Source organism: Coregonus lavaretus (assembly GCF_964263955.1).
Source record: "Coregonus lavaretus genome assembly, contig: SUPER_35_unloc_2, whole genome shotgun sequence".
Taxonomy (NCBI): Eukaryota; Metazoa; Chordata; class Actinopteri; order Salmoniformes; family Salmonidae; genus Coregonus; species Coregonus lavaretus.
The window spans coordinates 3,094,468-3,103,853 of record NW_028167180.1 but is presented as its reverse complement, the minus strand read 5'-3'; the positions used below and the strand labels follow the sequence as shown (position 1 = coordinate 3,103,853).

Below are 9,386 nucleotides of genomic sequence, written 5' to 3'. Positions count from 1 at the left end.
TCTTTGGTCTTGGCCATGGTGGAGAGTTTGGAATCTGATTTATTGATTGCTTCTGTGGACAGGTCTCTTTTTATACAGGTAACAAACTGAGATTAGGAGCACTCCCTTTAAGAGTGTGTTCCTAATCTCAGCTCGTTACCTGTATGAAAGACACCTGGGAGCCAGAAATCTTTCTGATTGAGAGGGGGTCAAATACTTATTTCCCTCATTAAAATGCAAATCAATTTATAACATTTTTGACATGCGTTTTTCTGGATTTTTTTGTTGTTATTCTCTCTCTCACTGTTCAAATAAACCTACCATTAAAATTATAGACTGATCATTTCTTTGTCAGTGGGCAAATGTACAAAATCAGCAGGGGATCAAATACTTTTTTCCCTCACTGTATATGATGGTGAATTCCCCAGATGTCATCATGCTGTTAGGTGCTGAAATCAATCAATCACATTCATTTTTTAAATCATATTTGAATTCATGCTTTCCTCCATTCATGTCAGTCATTATGTCAAGGAGTTGATCTGCCTCTGCTTGCTTAACTTTATCAGTAGTACAGTGTAAAACACTTATTGTGTAGAGGATTTCTAATCACACCATTCTTTTCATTTATATTTAAGTAATAAGGCATGATAACCTGGGGACTATAGTGTGAATAACCTTGACTAAGTGCTGTTCTTAGGAGGGTGTTATTCATGATAATTCCCAGTTTCGAGCGTCTTATTGCTTTTATAAAACAGTTGCCAACATATTAGAACAAGATTAACAACATGTTTTCATTAAATATATTATCCGTCTTGCTAATTTGTTACATACTGTACATCTAGCAAATTCGTAACATATCATGTGAATTGTTATCATTATTTTGGTAAGACAGCTGTGTATTGTGCCATTTCACAAGGTGTGTCTGAACTCATGAGTGGCATGATTGTCCATGTTGAAGTGGGCCTATAGGTGTATTTATTTGGCTAAACAGCTGTGCTTGGCTGCATCTCACTGTAATAGGCTGTAGGCTATGTTTTGGCTCTTTGGATCTCCATTCACCTGTTGTTTACTGCGTTTGTTTACTGTTAATCTAACTAGCCTGAATATAGATTGTGTCATGCCTTTATCGATCTGATATTAATGTTACTTGGCCTACTACTTGTTACCCCTGTTTTGTTCTGTTCCCAATCATTCGTTCACATTTGCAGTTGTGTTGGTATTCTAAGCCAAACTTTTCAGTATTTTTCTTTGCATGCATGAATAACTAGGCTACTACTTTCAGCATTTAGTTAGCAATATTTTGGTAAGACAGCTGTGTGTACGGTGCATTCACATAGGCTGTTTGTAATAGGTGAATTACCCTATCTATCTGGCAGCCTGTATTCTTTACCAAAACAGCATTGCTGTAGGGCGCTGTCCATTGGTGCTGATACAGAACAGCAGAGATAGGCTAAAGATTTCAAAAGCATGCATTGATCGCATAGTCTCGACATTTTAACTTCATGTTTATTGTGGTATAGCGTGATTATTTAAGCAGAATTCAATATAATTCCAATGCAAGAATGCCCAAAAAACTTAGCCCCCGCATCGCAGAGGAAACTCTTCATTTTTGTTACAGTACAAATACAACTTCTGTTGTGTGACTTCTGTTTTTAGCTATTTTCTTCCCATATCAAAAGGAATTGCAAGCTAACCTTTTCTACTTTTCAACTACTATTCTACTTTTCCTCCTGTAGTTTATTTCTGTAATTAAACTGTAGCACTAACAAAAATGTATTTTCCCTTAGTACTGCCTGCTGCAGACCAACTTACTGTTGACTCAGTGGACACCACATCAGCTGCTGTTAGCTGGAGCCAGCCACCAGGATTAGACCAAACCCAACATCATTACCAGATCTCCTACCACTGTCCAGGGACAGAACCACACATCACTACCACATCTTCACACAGCATCACTCTCTCTGACCTGCAACGTGGTACTCAGTACTCTGTCACTGTCTGCACTGTGCTGGAAAATGGAAAGCAAAGTCAACTTGTGTCAACAACCCTCACCACAAGTAAGGAAGTACACTACTTAAGTATTGTCTGGGCAAAAAACTGGTTTAATCAACTGTATTTAAACATAATTTGTCAATGTATTGTGACATGGAATCTACATGGAAAATACATTGGATTTGAAAAAAGTTATCAACAATCTGTTGTTTTGAGGAAAAAACTATACCACAGGATTGTCATCATGGTAACCACATTTCAACATAGATAACCCTTTTGTAAAATATGTTGAATTTGTACCTTTTAAAACAATGTCGGATCTTCAATGTAATATCTACTATCAGAATAAATAAACAATCGGCTGGGCAGCACCTCCTACTGAAGAATTTATCTACCCTTTTGTCTCCCAGGGTTTTAACCTTCTTCTCTGTGATATTTGTCACTGACCAAAAAATAGAAGTAAAAAAACAGGACTAAATCATATCAAACTCTATTTAAAGTGAATTTGACGTTTGATTTAGTCATGTACTTTTTTGGTTGAGATGGAGATGTGAATCCAACATATCAATGATTAATTTGTAGACAAACTGGAATTAAAGCCAGACAGTGGCAAAGATGGAACTATCCAGGCAGAAGATAAATCACCTTGAAATGTTGCTATTTGATTGCGTTGACAACCAAACACAATTCAATATTCCTTTTGAAATACAATAAATTGCCTATTAACTTGACGTCTTTAACTCAACCAAAGTTAAAGGATGGGATTAAGCCAGTTGTTCAAATGGAATTTGGTTGTGCTTTTAGATGGTTGAAAGCATAGTGATAACACATTGGGAATTCAACTACATTTTGGCTGTCTTTTTGAGTGGGTGATTATAGGTGGTAATCTCATTGATCAACGTCTCAACCAAATACTACCCAATTATCCACGTTGAAATGATGTGGTGGCCCAGTGGGTAGTTATCAAAATGACTCTATGAACTATCATATTTTTCGACCCTACGGCTTATATAACGGTGCGGCTAATCTATGGATTTTTACAGCTAACGGCCACTAGAAGACCTCCTAAATCTATGGATTTTACAGGTTACAGTCCACCAACTTTAACTCTATGGGCTCTATGACCGGTCCGCGCCCCCCACCTTTAAGCGGCGGGCTCCAGCAGGAAAAGCTGGAGGCCGGAAAAGAGTGAGACAGGTAGCGCGCAAAAGTAAAAGTGGAACCGAGAGTGGTACGAGAGACAGAACGAGAGACAGAACGAGAGCAAGACAGACAGAGATTACGAGAGCGAGACAGTTTGTCTCTTTCCCGACAATCCCCTCTGTGCACGAACCCTTACATATGGTAATTAAACATTAAAACATCTGCAGCTTATAGTCCAGTGCGGCTTATATATGTACGCATCATTCAATATCATTCAATTTAGCTGCTGCGGCTTATACTCCGGTAATCATAAAGCATGTGTCAGCATGGGATGTAAAGGTACAGTATCTTCACTGATAAGAAATATATGATGGTGATTTCCCTGGATCTTTCCTATTTCCTGATCTTCCTTTCTATTTACAGAACCCTGTCTCATGGAGCTGTTGTCAAAGATTGGACTAGAAGATCATTATGAAAACAAGCTGACGTTAAGTACTGTCCTTGAGATAAATCCTAATACTACATCAGATGAACCACTTACCACTATGCAGTCACTTCCAGGGGCCTTCCTTAAGAAATTAATGATGGCAAATGTGAATGCTAGGAGTGTCAAATGTCTGTCCACTGACCAGGAAGTTCCATATTATGGAGCAGACAACCTGGACACTGACTCTGATACCAGCAATGTCATTAATCCACTGGACCTGATTACAGCCCTGTTTCTGTGCTCAGATGGTTTCCTGCAGCAGGAGATGGTCCAGAAAATGTCCATGTGTCAGTTTGCTGTTCCTCTCCTGCTGCCAAACTGTGACACAGAACAAAGCACGTTGATGCTGTGGGCCTTGAGAGACATAGTTAAGAAGTTTAGATCCTCTTCCCAAACGGCCACAAACGCTTTCGTGGAGGAGAGAATAGTTCTCTCTGATATTCCTATGGTGTCTTTTGTTAGGCTAGGAGAGAGCAGCTTGTCCAAATCTCAGATTTTGAACAAGTTGCTTAGTAACTCTCAACAGTACCATGATACATTTGTTCATCATGATATGGAATGTGGTGATGTCTCTCGGCAAATCTCAGATGGTCTAGTTGAAATCAGCTGGTACTTTCCATGTGGGAACAGAAACATAGACAGGTTCACTAAGCCTGTGGCTGTTGCCAATCTCAGAGGAGACATCAGGTCCTTTGAAACACAGTTCTCCTTTCTGTGTCAAACATCAGCTGCAGTTTACATTTTCATTGATGATTTCGAGGCAGATCTCAAGGTTTTGGAAGGAACACGCACAAAAGCAGAGTTATTTCTGGTTGTCAACTCTCAGAGAAAAACATTCACGGTGGACACATTGAAGAAAATGATCACAAAACACAGTATCAACCCAACAAATGTGATTGTGAAAAAGAAGGAGAATGATGCAGAATTTGTCAAAACCCTGCAGTCATCTGTGGGTGACATCATCGAAAAAAGTAAAAACAGATTGACAATTGAAAACATGGCTGACGTGGCTCGTCAGTTTGGGATTCTGATTGATGAAGACGGTGAGTGTCAGAGTGCCAGGACGATAGCATATGAAATCACCATGAACATCATAGACACAATTAAATTCAAAGATGAACAGCTACCCTTACAAGGCCAAATCTGGAAAGAGCTTTCCCAGTTGGAAAAGGAGAGGTGTAGGCTGAGAAAAGCAGGGGATCAAGACATTGAATCCTACAAGAGCAATCTGAAGAAAACGGAGGAGGAATTGAGAAAGAAGCAAAATCAATTTGAAATGTCAGATGCAATGGCAAAATTCATTTCAGGATTGTTAAGTTCAGGAGCTGAGCGATCCTATTTCCTCAAATGGATGCGGATAAATCTGGACAATCTGTCACGGCAGAACCTGTCTGCTTTGCGGGACCGGTACAAAGATCTTTGCCAACATTCTCCGGAGAAAAAAGACGACATTAAAGATTTGGATAAGCAATTATCTGACTGTTCCTTAGGTCTTGAACACTTCCTGCGTGAGTTGGGCCAGTTATATGAAGCTGCCTGCTCTCTCCCTGAAAGTAGCCTACAAAGGGAACAGATGGAGCATCTCCCTGGGTTGTGTGCTCAGATGCTGTTGGATGGCTCCCCTGTTGAGCTTGTGGATGGAGATGCATCAAATATCCCTCTAAAATGGATATCAGCTGTACTGACTCAGCTTCATACTCTTGTCCAATCCAACAGCAAGATCCGGGTGGTCACAGTTTTAGGGGTCCAAAGCACTGGGAAGTCCACTCTCCTCAACACCATGTTTGGTGTCCAGTTTGCTGTCAGCAGTGGAAGATGCACCAGAGGGGCCTTCATGCTACTGATTAAAGTCAACAAAGAACTCAAGGAGGAACTGAAATGTGACTTCATCATGATCATTGACACAGAGGGGTTGAAATCACCAGAGCTGGCTCAACTAGATGATAGCCATGAACATGACAATGAACTGGCCACACTGGTGATAGGACTCAGTGATGTCACTATTATCAACATCGCCATGGAGAACTCCACAGAGATGAAAGACATTTTACAGATTGTTGTTCATGCTTTTATCAGGATGAAGGAAGTGGGGAAGAAGCCAGTATGTCATTTTGTGCATCAGAATGTGTCAGACATGTCTGCTCATGACAACAACATGAGGGACAGGAAGAAGTTGTTGGAACAGTTGAATGAAATGACCCAGGCAGCAGCCAGAATGGAGAAGAAGGAGAATATCACCAAGTTCACTGATGTGATGGACTATGATCCAGACACAAGCAGCTGCTACATCCCATGACTCTGGCATGGGACTCCCCCTATGGCTCCAGTCAATGCTGGCTACAGTGAGGCGGTGTACAACTTCAAGAAGAGCTTGATGAAAGATTTTAGAAACTGTCAGAGAAATGATGATTTGACACATTTCCTGAAATGGACACAAAGCTTGTGGGAGGCAGTGAAATTTGAGAAATTCATCTTTAGTTTCAGAAACAGCTTGGTTGCAGATACATACTCCAGATTATGCTCTGAATATAATGGTTGGGAATGGGCCTTCCAGAAGGAGATGTATTCCTGGATGGTGAGTGCTGAAACTAAAATATCCAATATTGTCATGACAGATCAATATCCCCAGAGGTCCTTAAAAGATGTGCTAAATGACTTGTTGAGAGAAGCATCTGAGATGCTTGCAGAGGGAGAAAAAAAAATCCAAGACAATCTAGTAAAATACTTTGAAAATGAAGATGGCCATGTCAATCTGGTGGAAAAATACAAGGAGGACTTTGTGTGTAGCGCCAAAACACTGAGACGAGAGACAGAAAACACAGTGAAGAACAAACTGCAAGGAGCTGTTGAAATCAAAGAGGGAATGACAGAACTGAACAACATCAAGAGCTCTCAGGCAAGTACAATTGAGAAAAAGGTACTAGATTTGCTTCAGATTTGTAGACAGGAAAAATCTGGTCGATCAGATGAGGCCCTCAGTAAAGAGTTTGAAATCATGTGGAAGAAAACTCTTTCTGAGATACACTTCAAAGGACTTCCTAAGCGAGATGTTGCCCAAGATGCCTTTCTCATGTTAAGGGCAAATCTGTCAACAAGGAGCAGTCATGTCAACAGTCTGTTGGTTGGAACCAGACTGGTGGATTGTGGGAGAAAAGCCTTTGTTGTGCAATCAGAGAGTTTGTGGCAGCAGGCTAAAGACATTGCAAAGCACTGGGATCACGACCATCACAGGAAACAACTACAATACTTCTGTGATGACATCATAACACAGTGTCAGGAGTTTATAAAAGAAAAGGTTAAAGGAAAATCAGATTATCATGACACTTACATCAAAGACCTGCTGAACAGGATTGATGAAACATTGCAATGCCACAAGAATGTTAAAGTCAGTGAGGAATGTGAAGTTTCTCTGAAGCTACACATCTGTGGCAGAGCAGCCAGAGAGTTTCAGAAGATGCATAATGATTTCATTGAAGTCAATGACCCAAAGAAGTGTCTGGAAAAGTCTAAAAACAAGTACCTTACTGAGTTCAGAGACGTATTTCATAACCGAGACCAGTGCCAAAAGAAAGCTGAGGAGTTCTCAAAGCTCTTACAGCCAGCTGTACAGGACTATGTAACCAAAATGATTGGTCCTGATGTGGTTGATGAAGTCAAGAAAGGTAAAGGGTCAGAGGATTACAGCACACGGATGGCCTTCCAGTTCTCCATTTTGAAACAACTCCTGACAGATGGAGAATATGATAAATATAAAGAGTACATAAAGCATTATGAAAGGTTTGTGAAGGACTGGCTGTTTGACCAGATTGTCCAACAACTGTCAAAGGACCGCGGTCTGGAGAAAATGGAGAAGAAACATCTTTCAGAGATGGTCAAGATGATCACTGACACAATCTCTAACATCAGAGAAACAACTGGCAAAAACAATGTAAATGATGTCAAGACATTCATTAAGAACATCTGCAGCGCCCTTGAAGAGAAGCTGGTCCTCAAGGATGCTCTAGATTCCATCTTGATTCTGAACACTGCAGACACAAAACAGTTTGCTGACTACCTCACAGAGTTTGTGACAGAAATGGAGCAGTCACTGGCAGCTACGTACGACAAGGCAAGAGATATTAAAGAGAGACTAAAATCTCTGCCATTCAAGCCTCAGGACAAGATGTTCACCAATCTGTTTGGCTGTGGCGAACAATGTCCTTTCTGCGTTGTACCCTGTGAAGCAGGGGGGAAGGATCATGCCAAACACTTTACATCTATTCATCGTCCACAAGGTCTAAATAGTGTAAAGTTCATACCTACAAATAAGTTAGTAACTGACATATGTTCCTCTGATGTGACCAGTAATTTACTATTCATCCACCCACTGGTGACGGGAGAGAAGGGTCATCCCTACAAGGACTACCAGAAATATTACCCTGACTGGATCATAACTGGAGATTCCAGCATAGACGCTTCAGACTACTGGAAGTATGTGATGGCCAGATTCAATGAGAGAATCGCTAAAGATAGAGGAGACGCACTTCCTGCTGATATCCCAGAGGACTGGAAGGAATTAACACCTGATGATGCAATGAAGAGCTTGAAAGGGTCTTTCAACATGAAATAAAGTGGAGTACTACTGTATATTATGACTTGTTAACCAACATGTTAACATAGAATTTAACATTCAAAGACTTGACAACTAGAAATAACTCTCATGACAAGGATATATAACAGAATCTGCTGTATTTTTGACATTATGTTTTGTTTACCCCATATGTAACTCTGTGTTGTTGTTTTTATCACACTGCTTTGCTTTATCTTGGCCAGGTCGCAGTTGTAAATGAGAACTTGTTCTCAACTGGCTTACCTGGTTAAATAAAGGTTAAATAAAATAAATAAAATACAAATATAAAAATATAAATCAGCCAGTCGCCCATACAAGAGCTTTTGAAATAATGTGCAGAACTGGAAATACACAACTGGATCACAGAAAGTCATATAAAATACATTCATAAACAATATGACCTCTTAGCAATTTACAGATCTGATGTTCCATAATGAAATAGCTAGCACTTTGACTTTTATGTGAAAATAATACAATATTCTAATCAGAAATTAATTCAGAAATCATACAAAAAGGCAAGAAAAGTAAACACCAGTGAATACCAACAGGTTAACCAACAGATTTAGTGTTTTACTTGATAATGTCCATAAATAAACACAATACACAGGTACAAATCAAATCAAATGTTATTCGTCACATACACGTGTTTAGCAGATGTTATTGCGGGTGTAGCGAAATGCTTGTGCTTCTAGTTCCGACAGTGCAGTAATATCTAACAAGTAATATCTAACAATTTCACAATATATCCAATTCAAACAAATCTAAGTAAAGGAATGGAATTAAGAATGTATAAATATATGGATGAGCGATGTCCGGAGCGGCATAGACTAAGATACAGTAGAATAGGTACATAAGGAGCTAGTCTGACATTGTTCATTTAGTTTCAATTATAACAATTATAGTTCTGTCATTTCCTTACCATCTAACCTATGGCTTGATATGCCTTGATTAAATATTCATGATTAGAAGGGACTGCATGGTTCAATGGGAAACTGTTGGCTTGGCTTTTGTTTTTATTGGACCTTTCGCGTTTTCATCCTAATGTAAGTTGTATTGTGAAAAAATTCATTTCTTGTTTCATATAGAGTTATTACACATTGATTATAATTTACGTCATCAAAAACTATTACTAAGTAGATTAAAAAATATATATATTGGACCACACCTTAATAGTGA

At 39.5% G+C, this 9,386-nt stretch overlaps 1 pseudogene across 1 annotated transcript; it reads left to right on the top strand.

Annotated features, from left to right (window-relative positions):
- Nucleotides 1–1,792: 1,792 nt before the first annotated feature.
- LOC311110139 (up-regulator of cell proliferation-like) lies at nt 1,793–8,250 on the top strand (annotated as a pseudogene). The gene is made up of 2 exons (XR_014615370.1): nt 1,793–2,036; nt 3,538–8,250. The product of XR_014615370.1 is annotated as an up-regulator of cell proliferation-like (transcript).
- Nucleotides 8,251–9,386: the final 1,136 nt, after the last annotated feature.